This window comes from Vidua chalybeata, chromosome 10 (genome assembly GCF_026979565.1).
Source record: "Vidua chalybeata isolate OUT-0048 chromosome 10, bVidCha1 merged haplotype, whole genome shotgun sequence".
NCBI lineage: Eukaryota > Metazoa > Chordata > Aves > Passeriformes > Viduidae > Vidua > Vidua chalybeata.
In genome coordinates this window covers 16,265,029-16,272,387 of record NC_071539.1, presented here as the reverse complement: position 1 = coordinate 16,272,387, position 7,359 = coordinate 16,265,029, and the positions used below count along the sequence as shown (strand labels likewise).

At 41.7% G+C, this 7,359-nt stretch overlaps 1 protein-coding gene across 1 annotated transcript in view; it reads right to left on the bottom strand.

Moving 5' to 3' along the window:
• Positions 1–746: 746 nt before the first annotated feature.
• The window catches only part of IRS1 (insulin receptor substrate 1), a 47,353-nt gene continuing 40,740 nt past the window's right edge, over positions 747–7,359 (bottom strand). Inside the window, exon 2 of the mRNA XM_053951999.1 lies at positions 747–1,801. The gene's annotated coding sequence lies outside the window, so the exon portion shown is untranslated. The remainder of the gene's footprint in view (positions 1,802–7,359) is intronic.

Sequence of the window (7,359 nt, the reverse complement as noted above, 5' to 3'; positions counted from 1 at the left end):
TTCATCTATACTGCAGTCAGAAGTGGACACTGCACTAACCACAGCCTAATCCCAGACATCATAAACATCTCAAGGGGAAGAAGCCTCTTCTTTGAGAGCTGACAGCCTTCCTGCAGGGAGAGCTGCTGCTGTGCCTGCCTGCCTTTTCCTGATAACAAGAATTCTTTTGAATGTGCACTAGCCCATGGAGTTGCTTCATGGAAACACGAGGGACCAACAGGGACCTGACATGGCTTCAAATTCAATTATCACTTCAACAACGTTTTACTTGAAAATCCATGATCTCAGTATTTTTCCAGTCCCCAAAAGAATTAAGACTCTACAAATGCTATGCAGAAAAGAATTTTCATCTGCATAGAATCAGTGTAAAGCAGAGGAGAGTCACAGAAGAATTCTTCCTTGTCGTACCTCTTGCACTGATTTCCAGACAATCATCTGAGTCATGCTTTTTACACTTTATGCTGAAGTCTTGCTATGGCTTCCAAGTGATTTTACATGCTGTGAACCCTTCCCCTGAATTCAGTGGAAGGAGAGCTGTATCCTGAAAGGTCTCCAGAAAACTGAAACAAGGTGAGGAAGCGTACTCCCTACTCCACCTAATTCCACTTCTCTTCATTCTTAAGCTACAGTGGTCCACAGCCATTCTCAATGACAACCAATGGAAATGTCACAGAAACATGGTGGGACAATTTTAGGTATTTGAGGCAGCTTACCAAGAAAATAAAAATGACCCAAAACCCACTACAGCAGATAAAACAGTATCTAGTTTATTACATATAGAAAGAGATTTCCAGAATTTACAAACACCCACATTTTCATTCCAGGGAAAGAGTCAATTTTAAAAGTTCACCCTTTTTTGTTTCCATTTTGCTTCATGGTTTCCTGTTGGTTTTTGTTTGTTTTTCTTTTTTACAATATATACAATGGAAGACTTTGATTTCTTTTTTCTGATTTTTTTGTCAGTTACTGTGCAATTGATGAATTCAAGTTGACACTTGTAAATACCCATGTATAGTAATGTTTGTCTTCATTGCAGTTAATACAGACCATTATTTTACAAGGAGTACAAAATTATTTTTCTTTTGGAAAGAATTCAGCTCAACATCAGGGTTATCTTACAACTGATAGCATCAGTAAATATGACTGTACAATCAAGGCCCAGGGACCAATGACTCGTATTATATTATTTTCTGAATTACAATCTTAAAACAAGAATAGTACCCTACTCTATTCTTAGAAGCCTTGTTTTAAGCAGGTTCCCCACTCTGTTTACAACAGAATATAGTATACCTCAGTTCCACATCAAAAAAGATGTGCTGTAGGAAAAGTTACATTTTAATTAAAAAAGTACATGTATAAATCAAAACCTATGTTAAATATTTAATACTCTTCAACCAACATTAAGTCTTGTATGTAATAATTTACAATGATGATTTGTCATACAGGTTTTCAGCAGCAAATGAAGTTGTGTAAATGTGCTAGTAAAATACCCATTCTCACCATGATGTAGTGGTGGGCACATCAGTTCATGTGGCCAGCTAAGTCCTTATGGTAGAGGATGAAGTAAGAGACTTGTCCAGGTGTCACAGTGCTTCTGCTTGGCACAACACAGGATGTGCAGCTCAGTCAACAACTCCTGAGGTTTGTGTAAAGTAAACAAACTGAACTGGATGCATCGTACCCATTTACAGAGGAAGAGGAGGAGGAGGTGAGGTCCTAGTTGTGATAGCATGAAACATTTATAGTCTTGATACCCATGAGTTTAAAAGAAGGATTTGTTGAGGTTGTGTAGGTCATCATTCTGAAATTGAAAGAGAAAGAAAATTAGCATCACGAGCACTTTAAAACTTTCTGCAATTACCTCCCTGCCCCTCCTTTTTTTTCCTTCTCTTTAGAAGAGTTATCACTCAAACTGAAAGTGTTAGCACCTTGAAAAATTATGGCATACACAGTTGAACTGTACTCAAGCATGTGAATCCCAAAAGCATTTAAAACAGATGTTGGCAATAAAATTCAAAGCAGTCAGAAACACATTTAAAACTTGCAAGAGATTCACCTAAGCAGAAACAATTTAAGTGTCCATACTGATTAACTCTGACAAGCTCCTGTAACAAGAGAAAGGAAAGCTCCAAACACCAGCCTGCTGTTGGCATTTTTACCAGCTACAAGAAAGCTTCACTGCATGTCAGACCCTACAAGACGCCTTCCTGGCCACCTGCAACCACCATGGCTGGCCTGGGAAGGATGACCAAGGAACGGAGCATTTAGGGTGCAGCATTACCACTCTCTATTTGACATACAAGTTCTAAAAAAAATTGTACGTAGAAAATCCTGGTAAAGCCCATAAATTTATCTACATTCTGCTTCCCTCTGAGAGAGAGCTGCATGAATAACAAGGTCCTGCAACCCTGATAATGCACAGCATAGGTTTAGAGGGGAATGAATGCCAGAAGCTGCCTTTGACCCTGTCCCCCCAGTTCTCCTCATCTGCTGCAGCCTCCCTGACCCAGCGCACAGTGCACCAGGCTGGGTCAGCAAGTCCTCTGGACTCTGCCTTTCTGCTGGTTCTCCCCAGGCAGGTTGTCCGTCCCAGGCCTGATGAGGAGCAAGGCAGTGCCCAGCAGGATGCACTCGGGGCTGGATGGCCTTGTGTCCTGCTGGCAGCTGCTCCAGCCCTTGTGAGGATCACGGTCCCTGCTGGGGGACAGAGCTGAGGTCACACGCTGGGGCACCAGGGCTGCCTCCCACTGCTCCTGAGGCCCTGTGGCACTGGCTGGCCACACACACAGCCCGGGTGTCCCCCACTGCCCAGCACCCCTGGGCCTCCCACACCACAGTCCCAGCTCCTCTCTGCACACCACTGACACACAGCCAGACCCACTGGGAACCGAACCACGCAGCACTGAAATGAATACAATTTGCCTTTTAACAGGGGTTAGAGGACTCCCAGCATTTACATTTCAATAGTTTTGCTAAAATCTGCTGAAGCAAGACTCATATTTTACATAAAAGTGTGTATATTTCTCTGTTCAATATTAACTGTGCTCCTGAAAAGACAGGTACAAATAAAGGCTTCCCATAGACACGTTGAAGTGAAAAAACTGAAAAGACCTCCTGTCCTATATTCTTTAATTGCACAAGAAACAAAATTTACTTTGTGTGGTCCTTCAAGTGAAAGGAAAGCCTATCCCTGCAAATGATGTGTGGTATGCTGTGAAAACTCCCTGGAGAATTATCTCACAGATCTCTTATTTACTTTCAACTTTCTTCTGCACTCACATTGCAATCTACTGGAATGTTCCTACCCAAATATCTGTACACAGCTTCACATAGCTGTCAGCTTTCAACTACATTTGACCTAAAATTAGCCAGTAATGCCATACTTTATTAATAAAGACAAGCAACAAAAGAGAAATGGCTTGTTTAAATGGAGGAGCAAAGTGTGCATCATGTGTGTGCTGCATATCCAAGGTGGGTGTTCCACACCCAGCTCCCATCCAGCAGGGCCAGAGGAACAGCTGGGTGCTCCCAGCAAGGACCAAAGGTCCAACCTGCCCTGCACTGACAGGGCAAGTGGAAGGACCTCAAGAAACAGCTTTTCTACATGGCCAGATTTGATTCTGCTAAGAGATTTTAAGAGCATAAATAATACATGATTTGCAGTATCAGGGCCAAGTTCTACGCCTCTTCACCAGTATTCAGGTCATCTAAACTCAAATACATCATGTATTGAACAAAATGGCCCATCCCATCCAATTCCATCAATACGGCCAAGAAGTCATCTCAACCACTACTGCAGGGCATTTATTCCTGCATTCCAAAGTCAGAAGAGCAGAGGAAGAGAGAGGGTAACAAGTCTAATGGAAAAACAAAACACTTCCTAGAGGAATTCACTAAGAAAAAAAAACTGAAGAAACCCACAGTTACAGAAACCCAAATGGTTGTACATTATAGCGCTGCAAATGTGCAAAAAGAGTGAAAAATCACAGGAGCCTGAACGCTTCATACAAACATCAGCTGCAGGTATGACAGGACACAGGGGCATGGAGAAGTTTCAAGCTTGTACTTACACCTCCAAATCCTCAGCAGCACAACATGCAAATCTGTCTGTCACCCTTTCCTAAAAATTGGTAGCTATTATTTCCTTTTAATTTTGGGAAGGGAAAAAAAAAAACTAGGATCTTTGCTAAGGACCATCTGAAACTATTGACTGCAATTATTGGCTTTCATACCCAACTCCTCTGACCAATCTCTCTCAACAAGCCATGAATTGAGTAACCGAGAATGACAACCCACATTACTGCTACAGTCCAGTGGTGTCTGTTCTGTCTGAATGCACAAAGATGTGTAGGAAACAGACAATCTGAGAGCAAAGCTGCTCCTCTGAGGTCACTGGAAATACACTCAACCTATAAACCTTGGATCCATTATTTGTGCCTTATGCACAGCCAAAAGCACTATCCTCAGTTTTAGCATACATTCTTTGCTGGACTTTAAAAGAGTATTTCCTGACTTTTTGACAAAACAATCTAAATCTCCTCTCTCCTCAGTGAGCTATTGCAGTGTGCTTTAAGGTGAAAGAACCTTATTTGGAAATGAAGTCATCTGCTGGATAACTCCAGCCATCAGCATTTCCTTAACAACACACAAAACAGTGCAGAAGACAAGTGTTTTAATAGAGAGTGCGAGGACAGCAGCGAGCTGAGGTAAGGATCATTAAAACTACTGACATCACTGCTGGCAACCAGAGAAAAGGGAAAACCTGTGTTTAATCTATTTCCTATTCACCACAAGTTTCAGCTGGAGTCCCCAATAATGCAGTTTGTGGTTGACTTTATGGAAAAAGTTCGTGATGCAAGAAAAATGTACTGAAACAAACAAGCATCTTTAAAAGTTCCTACAAGGTACCTCTGACAAGTAGTCTCTGTTCAACATCTGTTACAACACACATGCAGATAACACTGATGCATGTTCCAGCTGGCAAAGCTTCCTTCTCAAATCTCTTAGTCCAGGATGGATACAGCACAGCTAGCTGCAGTTTCTATTACAGCTGAAATCCCATTCTTAAATCCAGTAACTAAAAATAAGGTGATATTTCATTTTATTTCCATTATTGGGGAGCTGGAGAAGAGTACTTAAATTTTGAACTAAGAGCAGAGTGTCTAGACAGCTTAATATATCTTTTCTGAAGTTAAACAGAATTTTCATACATAGCATAGATGTGTTGCTAAACTACACTTAAAGTGTAATCCTTACTCCTTCCTTACACTCCATTCTCTTTGAAAGTAACCAAGGAAGAAAAAATAAAACAAAGCAAACAAAAGTGAAAACTCAAGCAATGTTCCAGCAAAAGGCTTTCCAGTAGCCAATTTAAACTTCCATTTGCTATTAAGAGCCAATAATGTGTCTTTGGTGCCCTAAAACACCAATAGAAATGCCCTTCCAAAGAGTAATTTAATTTCGAAACAGTCCAATAACATGAAGTTGCTCTTGAAGTTCCACCATCATGTCAGCAAATAAATGCAACTACTTTGTCACTGATTAACCCAGCAGAGCAAAACACAGCTCCCAAACATCAGACCTGCTCAGCACACTGTGACACCTTCCCAGCATCAGCTGGCATCTGCTTAGGAAACAACTCCACAGGTGACAGAGCCAGGTCAATGAAAAGATAATTCTTGACTGAAGAAAATGTAGGTTTTTTCTCAGTCCACCAAATGAGGATATTTTGCAGCTCTGCCATTACCCTTGTTAATCCAAACACATTCTCCAGAACTGCACCTATTGCATCAACAGCTCATTTGAAACCACGAGCAAGGACTAGTTGAAGGCTCCCTGTCATAGTTACTAGTTAAAAACAAAAGGTTTTACAAGTGCATTTGTTGTTTACTTTAGGATCATATAGATCACCTTATTCAGTGTAGATTAAACAGCGGCTTCCCACATAATGAGCAAATCTAGCTCATAAAAAATAGAGCACTCATGAACAAAAGGAGAGTAATTGTGAAGACGCTCGGGAGGACTCACGCAGGATTCCACCAGCCGACGTCTCCCTGCAGCCTGCCGCACCCTTTGCCTGGACAGGTGTAACGGGGTGTCTTTAGAGATCCGATACAAAGTAAACACCTTAACAAGTATTGAAAAACTCATTTACAGCTGGTCGTGGTGACATCTGCATGAGTCATCACTATTACAACCAAGCGGCGCGCACCTACCTACAAAGCGAATGCACACGGATGAGCACAAGCACTGCCTGTTTACATTTTTCCCGGCCTTACTAACGTGCACACAGGCAGCGGAAGCATCTCCTTCGGATAAATTAAAAACATAAACTAAAATTTAAGCTAGCTCAAGTAACTCCTTTTCAAAAAGATGCAAATAAGAGATTGTGCGCTTCCCCGCTCCCAGCGACTCCGAAAGAGCCAAGGAATGCAGGCAGGAACAATGGCTGCTCCAATGCGTTAATTGCAGCCCGGGTCTAACAAAAGCAATTCCAAACAGAACCAAACAAAGTAATTACAACATTGCTATTTAACTTGACAGTCTGTAATCTACATTTAATAGATAAGCTTTTTTTCCTTGGACCCCAAAATGCCTATTTCAGCTTTCCCGTGAACGTCTTAAATGGGAAATTACGGAGATTCGGCTTCACCAAGTCCTATCCTATAAGGAAGAATAACTGAATTTGGTGTTTCCACCCGGTTTCGTGTTTTATAGAGGTCATTCACTGCTGGAGGAAGGAACCTAAAGACCACTTACAGATGACACCGTCGTTCTGCTATTGGTTCAGACAAAGTTCATGTACAGCACTGGAAAAAAAAAAAAAAAGTCATCCTCACTACAGCAGAAAATTTTCTTCTTTTCCTCAGAAAGAGAAGGTGGGAAAAAACAACAACTATGAGACTTTAAAAATAAGATGATGACCCAGAACCAGGTTTTTACATTTCAGAACCCATTTCCTGGGATGCAAGTACAGTGGGAAAGCACAAACTAAACCACACACATTCTTTGGATGAGCTTCTGCCCAGCAAAGAATTCGTATGTTTGATTTCAGCTTCACAGCATGTCAACCTGATTTAAACTCATTGAAGAGAAAACTCAGCCCATCACTGAGGTCAGCAAGAAAGGCTGCCACAGACACAAAGCCAAGGACTGCCTGCCCCGAGCACCTGGCACGGGAGAGAGTGAAGCTGCTGGAGGTCAGATTTGCCCGGTTCCACCAAAAAAGAGGAAACAGCCAGCTCTCTGGACTGGCATAAAACATACTGGGAAAAGGGAATCACAAAGTTTCTATGTAGAAAAGATACTGAAGGGATATCCTGCTCTATTACACAAAATCAGTAGCAGTTAGGGGTTTGA